Source organism: Equus caballus, chromosome 9 (assembly GCF_041296265.1).
Source record: "Equus caballus isolate H_3958 breed thoroughbred chromosome 9, TB-T2T, whole genome shotgun sequence".
In the NCBI taxonomy this organism is placed as follows: Eukaryota; Metazoa; Chordata; class Mammalia; order Perissodactyla; family Equidae; genus Equus; species Equus caballus.
In genome coordinates this window covers 24,507,256-24,520,513 of record NC_091692.1, presented here as the reverse complement: position 1 = coordinate 24,520,513, position 13,258 = coordinate 24,507,256, and the positions used below count along the sequence as shown (strand labels likewise).

General features: G+C 37.4%; 1 long non-coding RNA gene across 1 annotated transcript in view; it reads right to left on the bottom strand.

Moving 5' to 3' along the window:
- The window catches only part of LOC111775081 (uncharacterized), a 198,561-nt gene that overhangs the window by 50,982 nt on the left and 134,321 nt on the right, over positions 1–13,258 (bottom strand). The gene's annotated exons all lie outside the window — the stretch shown is intronic.

Genomic DNA, 13,258 nt, shown 5'->3' with positions numbered 1-13,258 from the left:
CAGCCCAAGCTGACTAGGACATACCCTTAGCTCAGCTAAAGCAACTTTCACAAGGAAGCTCTTCCTTTCTGATTTTGGAATTTTCTCTGCAAGAGGCAGAATGGAGCACCTTTAGAACAAATAGAAGCTGTTCTTTTCAGAAAGCACTTTCCTCATTGCAGAAAGACCTCCCCTATGAGTGGACTGTCACATCAAGGTGCCTAGATACTCTGTGCTCAACAGAGTTAATCACAGCATTTGTAGCCATGTCCTTCATTCCTGACATTATTGTTTCATTTGTGCCTCCATTATCCTCCAGCAGGATTGGCCCATTCACTTATAGCCTGCTACATTCTGGATAGGCTGAGATAATGACAGGAGTCATTAACAAAGATAATGGGAAATGAAAATTCACGTACCCTAGGCATCATATTATTTCTATATTTGTGAACAGATCATCATAAATGCCCCCTTCCATGGATGACCCTGGAGGCCTTTAACTACTACCACCGAAGAGTCATTGTAATGACTTGAAAGATATTTTGGTCAGAGGATACCAGGGCTAACAGGGAGTGGAGAGCTTCCAGAGGGCAGTGGCCCATCTGACACTTTTCACAACCTTCTTGCCAGGACTTATCAGGCATAGAGAGGAAGCAAAAGTCTTGGGGGTGACTCAAGGTCAGCATTGGCTGAGTGGATTTACCCTGATGAAATATGCTATCAGTCTAAAATATGCTGCTGATGCTGATCTGCAAAAGTTCGATGGGATGTAATGACTCAGAACGGTTGAGCATTCCAAAACACAGGAGTTTTGCTAAGTTCTTTACCTTCTAAGTTGTACTGGAGTACTTGTTTATAACCTCATGCCAGAAATAGAATATAAAACAGTTTTTTCTTTGTATCAGACTAATATACTCATTACTAAGAGCAAAAAACCCATACCATTATACCCAGAGTAATTTCCTTATTAGGATGGAGCAATAGTTTATAGGCAACAAAAGGATATTGTGCATGGTGACAAGGCTCAAATCCAACTGGCCCGATGGAATGTTTCATATATTTTATGCATTTCAAAAGCTCAGTTAATACTTCATAAATTTAAGTGAAATATTTTCTTCTTTTAACAAAAGTCTGTTTCTCTGTGCTTTTCTTTGCTTAAATAATTGACGGCAGCCCAGGCTGTGGGAGCCAATGTTCAAACACAATTTAGTTACGTAATTGAAGAAAGAAATATTAGCACTGAGTAATTTTGTTCTGTTTTATAGTTGTATTAAAAGTACAACCATCCTTGGGCTGGCCTGGTGGCATAGTGCTTAAGTTCATGTGCTCTGCTTCAGTGGCCTTGGGTTCATGGGTTCAGATCCCAGGCATGGACCTTCACACTGCTCATCAAGCCATGCTGTGGCAGCACCTCACATACAAAAAATAGAGGAAGACTGGCACACATGTTAGCTCAGGGAAAATCTTCCTCACCAAAAAAAAAGAAGAAGAAGAAGTACAACCATCCTTGGGTATTCCTCAGTTCCTAGCTGAGCAGCACCCCAAATTCTAACCTGATGCTGAGAACCTAGAACTGGGCAGAGAACTTCCAAACAAACGCATATGTACACCTCTCAACCTCATTCTTTTTATGAATGTTAGCACTGGGACAGCAACACTGCAAAATCTTGCAGTAGGTATTATATTGTTGGTTTTTAACTTATGTATTTTTTGCTTCTTTGATGAATCAAGGTAAACAACATTAGCTTACAGCATGGTATCACGAGAGAGGTCTGGCCCAGGAGGAAGCAGCCCACTCTTGTTTGACTATGCATTAACTGGGAAAATCACTTTTTCTCCTTAGCTGAAAAATGAGGCAGGAAGAAGAGTAGTATCTCATTTCATGCAGATGCTTTCCAGAAATGAAGTAACAGGTATAAAACAATTAAAATATGGCTAGACACATGGCAGGAAGACTTGTAATCTCCTACTACTGAAGTCCCCTTGCATGTTTAGTACTTAGAGAGGACCTGAATGGCAGCAGAGATGAAGTTGGCCATCCCCGCTTAGCCATTCTCCAGCATTCTTTCTTTATCTCCCATCCCCAATCTTATTTTATCTTGCCAAACATCACTAATTCTCTCTGAGGAAGGCAGTTATTTTGGAGAAAGCACACCACCAAAGTGGCAAGTGCCAGCACAGCTGAAGGGAAAAACCTCCCGTGAATCCATGTGGAACGGCAGAGGCTCTGAGAAGCCAATTAGCTCTTTCAGAAACACTCACACGGGCACACACCTAGGCCCCGCCTGACCTTGAAGGAAGATGCGGGTCAACCCGCGAACACACTGTGGGCCTCTCACAGCTTCATATTCAGTGCAAATTCCCTTCGAGAAGTGAACTGATTTTTTTTTTCTTGAGATTTGTTGCTTCTGAGAATGAGATGAGACATTCAAACTCATTTCCCTAGAGGCTCAAACCAAATTTGAAAGAAGCAGAGAAACAGTGAAGGACCAATAATTTCACCAGCTGGCTCTCCCACGATAATCTACCATTGGATGGGAAGTTGTAATGCGTTGTGTGATTACTTCCCCTCTTTTATTTGTTTGCTTTTCCTCCTCTATTTCTGAGTTATCTTTCTTCATTTTGTGAAGAACAATATAAATATACAATGTTTTCAGGTTGGAAACAAGTTTGTTTGAAGCTGCTGGGTTATTTTTATTTCTGAAAACTTTGAACAAGAAGTTATAATTTTCTTTCTCCCCCATGTAAAAGGTAAAGAAAGAGTAATCACAGAGCTAGGTATGTAATGATTATAACAAGGAATTATTTTATTGGAATCCTGCATACTCTTAGTTATTAGGTTGCTGGTTTTCTGTAACATTCACCTCTTTTCAAACTGTGCAATTTGCTCAATTTTTATTGGACACGTGATGGTATTTCAGGCAGAGTTTAATCTTCTACTCAAATTATTATATTTCTCTGGCCAAAAATTCTGTAAAGAATGAGTGGATACAGTGTAAGTGTCTCATTTCCAATATTACATAGACATTTGTAAAATACATACAGATATATATCTGCATAAAAGCTTATCTTGTGTGTGAAACACCCATCATAATACATGTATCTTGGGTTTCTGAAGAAGTTCTGCATACGCTTTGACACATGAAGCAAGAATATGTAGAAATACACAGACAAATTTGATGTTTAAGTGACTTTTTTCCTCTGAGGTATTTTGATATAACATTAATTACAGCGGCAAGAATCTGAATATTGTTTCTAAACGAAATGGAGATTTAATCCATAGTTTTATTTGTTTCCATCCAATCCTCCTGATCTCTATAAAGTATTACAAAGTGTACTCCCCTCTCATGCTATCTTATTGCTGATTAATTCACCCGATACTTTCCGATTATTTGTCTGCCATGTGCTGTGCCGAGTTCTGGTTTTACGACATAACCACCAGAGGCACAGGCCCGCGCCCAAGGACCCTAGGACTTGGACAGGTGCTCAGACACTGTAGGAAGGAATTTCAATAAGTAAGAAGTATAATTTTTTTCCATAATAAATTAATTTCTCTTTTATGTCCCCACTATATTAGTTGATAGACATTTACTCACTTTAGCATCAACTCCCTACTACTCTCCTTGCTTTTCCCAGGGCATCGTGTCACTTAAATCCTCTCACTCTGTGAGGACATCCAGGGCCCTCTGCCTAGGTACATCATACAGGCATTTCTACTCCTCTACTCCCACGCCCACGTGTGAGAAAACTGAGGCCTTGTCATCTCTCCCAGTTCTGCCAGGCAAGTTCTCTCTTCTCTCAGATCCACAGGAAGTGTCTGTTGTCCCCTCTGCCACTGGAGCTCATAATTCCATGTGCAGGAACACATATCAGCACATATCCTCTCTGGCTTCCCCTGCAGCTCTCCTCCCATCCCATCCAGGGAATCGTTTCTTGACTGGAGTAGGGAGCGACCAGAAGTCTTCCTCCATCTCTCTGTCTTCTCAGTTCCCTTGGGCCTCAGCTCTCGAAATTCAAAAGACTTTTCTCTGCTCTAACATCCCTTCTCTGAGACAAACTCCTTACAACAAACAGGAAGGGAATCACTGGCTCAAAGGAAGTATGACGAGGAAGGAAGACTTGTCAGTTATGTCTAAGTATTTACACAGACAATGTATTCTAGCAAGATCTGTGATTGGGGGAATTACTAGTTACAAGGAGGGTCACTTCACTTGATTTGTGTGCAGACAACGTCATGACCAAACAAACAATGTTGTAGCTGAGACCTGAAAGATTAATAGACATTAGCTGGGCAAAAGGAGACTGTTCTAGGGCACAGAAAAGCATGGATGCTGAGAGCACATGGAATATTCTAGAAACTAAAAGAAGTTCAGTATAACTAGAGTATAAAGTGTGAGTCGAAGGAGGCTGAGGGGATGGGGAGCACAGGGAGGAATACTGCATCAGCAGGAGGGCTGCAGAGATGAACGCATTGTTCAGCAGACATCATTGGTTGCTTTCTCGCAGGCATTTCTTCTTCCTTGTTAAAGAACCCCTTGTTGATTCAGGCCTAACTGTGCTTAGTCCTCGAGGGTGAATCATGGTTAATATGAGCCAATCACAGCAACCTTATGCAAATGATTGGTTTAAGGGTGGGCAAAATATCAAGTTCTGGTCAACTTGCTACAAGAGAAAGGCAGCTGAAGACTTAGGAAAATGTTTCTCCCTGATATTAGAAAGGGACATGAGATGAACAGAGAGTGTTCTCTTTCTCGTGCTGTCCTTCCTGCTTTTGAATGTGATTGGTCATTGTTTCAATGTCAGGAACTAGAGCACGTAACATGTGAACACAAGGCAACAAATTTCAGGATAGAAGATACTATGCTGATGATGTGAAAGATAGAAAGAGCAGGGGGTTCTTGGTTGAGGCAGAAACCCAAACTGGAAATGTTTCCGTCAGGATAATCTAGTAAGCAATAAAAATCCTTATAGCGTACACCATTATTAGGTATTCAGTGACTTCCTACTAAATTCCTCCTAACATGGCAAGATATTTCAGGATTTTGCAAGGGTAGTATAGAGCACTGGGGCCAGGTGTGGGAAGATTTTTGCAGACAAATGTGAAGACACACATTAAAGAGAAAGCATAATATGGGCAAAGGGGCAAATTTAAAGAAATTTGATAGAATTAGAACTTAAAATGTAAGTTTTGAGAAATGAGGTTAAGATATAGGTATGAACTAAATCATGGAGGACCTTATAATCCAAGTAATGGTATTTAGATTTTATCCTAAGGGCAAAGAAGTTATTAGTGGTATTAGGGAGAATTAGGTGACCAGATTTGCAATTTGAGATTTATTCTGGATGAACATAGCTTAAGCTAGATTTCTAGCAGAGTTGGAAAGTAAATTCCAGAACAGGAGATGGAATCAGTAAGATGTTGTAGTTGATTGGATTTCTGTGGTCAGAAAGTGGGAACAATGCCAAATATCTGTTATGATAACCAGGAGGAGGAACAAGAAACTTCTAAGTAGTAAAGACATTGGAGATTTCTTCAAGAAAGTACTATCTTGAATGTTAGTGGTTATCTAACTTTGAATTGTCTCAGAGTTACCAATCAGATAGATGCATAAATTATCCTTACACGACTGACCAGAAAAACTTAATCAGTTTGAAGAAACCAAATTCCTAACTGTGTTTCTTTTCCAATGACTATCTTATTTCCTTCCATCATAATATCAACCTTTGTCAACAGTGTCACATGTACACTGTGAGATTAAGAACTCCACAGAGACTAATGTGTGCATCAAGGATGTATTCATCAATTATGGTATTTACAGTTCTAACATAAGATTAATAATCTGGTATTAAGTCTTTATGCCTTAGTTTAGTGTATTCATCAGGATCCCAATAAGAAAACATTGTACCTTCAACCAAAGATAATTCAAGAAAGGTTCATTTACAAAGGGGCTCTTTACAAAATGTAGCTTGAGTACAGAGGAGCTACAAAGGGTAGTACAGTCACTCAGGGCTAGAAACAGAGAAGCTGTTGCCACCCATAAGCCCAAAGGGCCAAGAGAAGGGGCGTCACTGGAACCCGCAAGAAGAGAGACATGCATATAAGACTCCCTGGAGAGAAGCAGTCCCTTTACTCTAGGGACTTAGCCAAGAGGAAGGAATCACACATGTAGCCAACAAGAGGAATAAAATATCCTGACCTTACTCTCTTCCTTGACCCCAATTTCCTGCCAGGGCTCCTAATTAGCTAAACACAGCTAGAGGACCTTGGATAAGGTACCTCTTCAATAGAATCATGTAGTTCAGCCTGCACCCACACAGGGACAAGAAGAGGAAAGAGTTAGTCTGAAGGGGAAATAGTGTATGTCTGGCATGATCATAGGTGAAAATATTATCTAAATCCATTACCTTTGTCAAAGTGAAACTCACATGTGAATTAACAACTAGGTTTTCAAACACTGTGAAAATGAATGGCTAGAATAAAGACAGAAAAGTTTTAGCTCAAAAAATCTGCATTGATAAAGTAAGTGCTCACCAAAACCTAATTAAGTATTTTTAATTAGTCTTTCCTGCTAAAGAAATTATTCCGTATTTGTTTTTAGCCATAACAGCTTTGTGGGCGGGAGATGGGAGTTATAATAGGACTAATTATAAATGAAAGTGAGTAAAATTGCAATATTAAACTACATTATTGCTTAGCCATAACTTAAAATTGTAATTGTGTTTTTAGTGAATTATACTTTTATAGTTAAAGTGGTATGATAATTTCTAATAATGAAATGGAGGAGCAATGAAAGATTTCTTAATTTTATTTGGGTTTTGGAGAGCATTTTATACATAATAGATACCTTAGATTGAGTGCCATCTCAGTTCATTCCACGACTCAAGACCCCCTAGGATGTCTGAAGAAGCCATCTGCTGAGTCAGCTAGGGCTCTATTTATAGAGATTGTGGTGCTGCCTGAATAAGAGTGTGTCCAAAAGAAAGATGGAGCCAGGGGAATCAAGTTTGGTCCAAGAAGAAAAAGTCAGTGATTCTGAAGTTTGGTATGATGTCTGTTCCATATTACTCTCTGATTGAGCTTTTAGGGATTCCTGCCTGACTGATAAAGCAAGGGAATTTAATGAACAGGCAAGGAAAAAATGAAAATTAATTATTTTTACCAAAACCCACAAGGAACAATGAGAGAAGGCATACTGCAGTGATCAGAAGTGCTACTTTTAATGCAAATGGCAGGATTCTTGATGTCCTATATAACAGGCTTGAGGGCACATTGGTGTGAGTCTGTAGCAACAGGAATACCCTCATCAGTTAAAGATATTTAACATCCCTATATTTGGCACAGACATAAGAATCCTCATCATCCAGCACCTATAGTCAAGAACCTATAATCTTGAGGAAAATGTTGGTAGACCACGGTAGGTGCCATAGTGGTGTGCTTGCCAAGCCTTGGCAATACAGCAACTTCTTTGGCCCCCAGCAGCAGCAGAAGACCTTTTCAGGGTAAGCTGACATAGGAGACAATTTAAATATAGGAAGTCACATTAGAATTCTAATAGAACAGGTGAAGGCAAGGCAAGAGAAATACTATTAAATCTATAAAGATGGAAAGGAAAGCAGGTTTAAAGGCAAACACAGTTGAATAAGGGGTTCAAGAACTGAGAATTCATAGCACAACATAGATTAACCGATTAGCCTCCTTGTTATACCTTAGAAATCTTGTACATTGTGGAATTTAATCTTTTAGTAAACTCTTGGCTGCAATATGCCACTCAGTGTTACAGTTAACTCTTTTCCTCAATTTTCAATATTTATGTTTTACACTCTTCCCCAGATTAGGGAGGGTAATTACAAATTATAGCCTAACTTTACTATGACTCTGTGATAATCTCTTGATCATTCATACTAAAAAAAAATGACTAATACAAATGTAATATAAAAGGAGCACATTATTGGGATTTATTACGGATTTTTAATTATTCATTTATTCACTTAAAACCTTTACTGAAACCTGCTATGTGAAAGAAATATGGTAGAGTTTTTAAAATTTTACTAATATTTAAATATGTTTATATTTTCGGTAACTGATGGGTGAAAGAAGGTAGGAGGAAAGAGAAGAAGGAAGCACAATATTTGCTATATGGAGCTTTGAACATTTGCTAAAGATAAACAGCAGCGAATAATATAATTTAATATGTTAGTTATAATTGATTTGGCTTTTTAAACTATCTCAAACAATGCTCAAACTCCTTCATTGATTTTGGTTTTGCACCTTTTTTTAAAATTGATGTCTAAAGTAGTTGATGACTGAATATGTATATTTGAAATAAGTTGTATGTGAAGAATCAAATAGCTGTATTCAGTAATATAAAGATGTTACTATTACCTACCTCTGATGACATTACAGGTCCTCTAATGTATTTTCATTATGGAATAAATATCATGTCTAGAGGAAACAACATAAACTGAAGCTACTAACATTTCTCCTGTGGTCATATTTCTAGCAACTCGTTTTCTTGTATAAGTCCTATGGTTCCTATTTTAGAAATTTATAACAGAGAGATGAGAAAAATAATCACAGTCATAAGATTTTATTTCCAAATGCCAAGTTTACACTCAGATTCTAACATTAAAACCAATTTGTTAGAACAATTCCAGAGGAGACAATTTTTAACTTAAGCTGTATATGCAAAAAGTATTTATAGTTATAATATTTTATTCACCCTTAAATGTGTTTTTCTTTCCAAAGGTTTTGTTTTAAATATTAGACAGAGATGGAAAGAATTTATGTAATGGGATAATGTGATATTATAAACAAGTGCACACTCGTGGTCTTGGCTATGGTATAAAATCTAATCTCCCTAGCTTTAGCGACATTTTATAACAAACGTAATACCATATCTTTTTACCAGGCTTGGGGAGTGAGAACGCGGTTTATTGGATGGGAGCTTTAGATTGCTATTATTCATCACTTACATGAATTCCATTGATAGCCAATCCTAAGGAAAACACAAAGAAAATATTTGGGTCCATTTAATATCCTTATTTAGTATGAGAAAATACCTGTGTTGATTTGGACATTTTAATGAAATGATTTAAAATAGATTTTATTATGAAATGACAGACTGCACAATATTTATCTTTGCACAAGAATTGGTCAATAAGCTCATTGATTAAGAGTTTAATCTTTCAATTTTTCTCAACTTTACGAAGGATAATTTCAAATCCCAAGGGTGTTACTATGTTATTGATTAAATAGATGTAAATAGCCAACTTTCAATTCACTAATATATGTGTCCATAATAACATGATATTATCATTTATGAGTAATATCAAAAGTAATATTAGAGTTTAGATTAATTGGCCATGGCTCATTTTCACTATGAATGGAAAGGTATTTTTCACATTAATAAATTATCCTATTTTTTTGTGCCATCTTCCTGCAGGTGCTAGTTTTATAGTTGACATTTAGTAAATGAGCTGCACCCAGTAGGATATAATGAAGACAATTTAGGCATAATCTAATATCTTAAAATGTGAAGATAAACTATTTGATTGGGGATACTTTCATAATTTTTATTAAAACTAGAATAAGGACAAAGCAAAATCAAAAAAAGGAAAATTCTAGAGAAAAAAATTGTTTCTATTCCCTGCAATGCTCCTTTAACCTGTAAACGGTTGTTAATACTCTGTGTGAAATATTTGTTCTACTGATTGGGTGAGAAGTATCATCTTCATGTATGATAGATCACTTGTAGAAAATTTATTTCTATAATCATTATATGCTGGCCCTAAAACACTTTCATCCAAATTATCTCCATTTTTTTTTGTGTTTTCTAGTAACTAAAACATTATTCTTTTGATTCCATCTGACAATACTGCTTTGGAACAAAAACTAAGATTTAATGCTATTAGGCGTGGAGACAAACACCAAGTTCCCAGGACATGCTTGCTTCCCATCCTTGGTAGGCCTCTTAAATTCAGGAAGTTGAGGTGATAAGCGACACCCTCAACACTGCAATCCATTTTGCTTCTTGGAGGGGAAATTTTAGAAAGCCCTGGGTCAGTAACTCTTTTGACTTAGCACCAAATTAAGCTTGCCGATAATTCTGCTCTGAATTAGCTTCAGTAATTAGATCCCTGTCTAAATACCACAAATTCAAAAATTTCCTCAAAACATTAGTCCTCATAGGTGATTAGCAGAAGAAAATGATCACATAAGCTTAATAAACACAGTGTGCTCTATCCCTCTCTTGGAGATTTATGAAGAAATTAGCACATTAAAAACTGAAAAGTTCTACAGAAAAGAAAATCGTTGAACTATATTTTAATCACCGTTGGCCTAATATATTTGACCAGGAAGTCATGGCACATTGCCAAACCAAGCAAACTAATTCAAATTCTGTATCAATGGAGGGCTAGTTACACAAGAATTACAAACTGCAAGCTCCCTTAGAGATCAAAATCTCATTCTTTGTGGCGTAGAACCCAGGAATATGAACTTTCAAGCAATTTGTATGACACTCCAATAGCAGCCAAATTTGGGAAGTTGAGGCCTATATCCCCTTCACTGTGATCCGCCTACAGTGATGCAGCAACAGCAAACTCATCTGATTGGGTACCACTTTAAAGTTCACATACATAGTTGACATTGACCAATTTCTCAGAATGCCCCACACTGTCTGTCACCACCCTCTGCTGATATAATGGCTGTTCTCATGAAGAGAAAAAATATTTTAAAATTATGTCTCAATTCAGTCAAATATTTATGGAGCATCTACTTTTGCCAGATCTTCTGCCAGGTCCTGGAGGAAATGAAACTATATAAGATAAGACTCATGTCTTTTAATAGCTAGCATTTCAGGGAAGATAGAATCCTGATGATGGAGAATAAAATCCAAAACAATTTATTTAATGGCTGTAGGGAAAACCATTGACTTTGGTGCCGATTGCAAGTGCTCAAGAACTAAATGGGAAGAAAACAAAGTATTTCTTTTATTGCTTTTGATGGTCTCCTCAGCTTCAAACTGTTTTTCTAGCTATTACTTATTCATTCCTCTTTTGATAATTACCATATTCTAAAATTAACTAGTTTTCTGCCCAATTCAACCATGTGAACCTTTCTTCTCCTCTAGTTCAATGTTGATTAAAGGCCTTGCCATTCACTTAGTCATTCTAACTGGAAATTTCAAAGATTCTTTTATTTATCCTTCTGTTTTATCAATCACATTGAGTTCATTACCAAGCCTAACTGACTCTCTATGAGAACTGTATCTCAGATCTAGCTTCTTGCTCCCCCCCCCCCCCCCCCCGGTATTCCACTACCATAATTAAAACTTTTACCTTAATTCAGATCCTCACAGTTTTGCTTCAGGACTATTAATAACTCCTAACTGGAGTCCTGGTCTCCTTCACCCTCTCTCTTTCCCTTTCCCTATCCAGTTGCTATACCACATCCATATTTGCTGTTCTAAACCCATGTAAGATCAACAACAACAAAAGGACTGACCATATTTGGTTCTCTGTTGCCTGCTTCATATGATAAATTTCAAAATTCTTAGCATTCCGAAGAAAAATTCATAATCTGATTCCATGGTACCTCCCAATTACATCTTCTACCAGTGAAAGCAATAAATTACTTTTCTACAAATACATTGTTTCTTCACTTTTCTGTTCCTAAATAGATTTTTCTTTCCTTTGTCTTGAAAGATGCTCCTGATCTGTTTGTTTATTTGGTGAGCTTATCTTCATCCAAAAATGTCTAGTTCACACAGCTCCATTTTTGTAAATTTACCCCTATTGAACGCTGGCAGGAATAGAACACTTCTCTCCTGTGTTGTTAGCATTCTACGTATGTTCCCATCATAGCACCATCTCAGTTACATTTGCATAGCTTATGTCTTCTTTCCAAGATTCTAAGTATCAGAGAACTATAATATTAATCTCTGAACCATCGCTGACAATTGTTGATAAATAAAAATTTGCTTAAAGAAGCGTTTGCGATTGAGTAAATATGTTATAATTTGTGTTTATTAAAATTACCATTTATGTCTAATGAATATGCAGCAAAAACAGCACATCAGTCAAAATCTGCTAAAATTACTTGTTTTACATTGTGTCTGAATATACCGGGAAACTGCATGCCTATAACTGAACTGGCACGTTTTGTAATGGGGCATTATTGTCTAGTCAAAGGCAATCTGTTGTTGGCAACAGAATCTTTGAAAGAGAGAGGGAAGAAAAAAAGAATGAAGGAATGAACAAAGGAAGGAAGGAAAAACAAAAATAAGAATGGGATAAAAGTAAGTATAAAAGATGAATACAGACGGTCAGCACACATAGTGAACTGAACATACACGTTACTTTTGCTCCTTCCAAAACTCCAGTAAAAGAATACAGAGTGTATAAAAAGCAGTAGTCAACTTCTGATTTCTAATCTGATGTGTAAAGAACTTAACAAAAATTATCCTAAACAAACTGACAATCAGCAATTTTTCTTAGATCCTAGAGAACACTGAAGTCATGCAAACCAACGCAGTTAAAATTGGAGAGACAAGAAGATACAGAGGGTCACAGCTTACCAGGAGCAGAAGCCTAAAAGCAGATACCCTTGCCTGGAGCCAGTACTAACAGGAACACTGAAATTATAGTTGAGGAATTGCTGAAGATTCAGTGTGAATAACTTTAAAGTTAAAAATTTCAAGGGGACCAGTCTTGGGGGAAGGGTGAGAGGACACACTTGGGTGAGTTTTATCTCCAAAGCCTCACCAGATCCTCAAGGTGAAAGATTCAAGTAAGATAGCCTCTTGCTTTCAGTAGAAGGAAAGAAAAGGTAACCTATTTGAAGTACGCCCAGAGCTCTCTGTTCTCTTTATAAAGCCAACTCTCTAAGGAAATTATTGCTTAAGTGACTTGGGTTTTGCCAGAACCTCCTCAACCTGAGGGAAGGGAAATATGCAAATCCAGCCCCACTATCCTTCCATGTGGGGAAAGGAAAATATCCAACTCCAGCCCCTTCTAGCCTTTCTGTCTCACCTAAGAGGAAAACAAGGTGAGACCACAGGCTGTGTAGATCACATCCCAGGGCCTCAGGATTAATAAAAGACTCAGTCCTAAGCATAGGACTGTAGAATGCTTGCACTACCCCTACAACTTAACACTATATCAATCAGATTTTTGCATAATAACAGAATATTATAGCTGAAAGAACAACAAGCCTCAGACTCTGTTTATGAAAGAATCTCCAGGGAAACCCAAAGACAACAGAGGAGACAAAACCAAA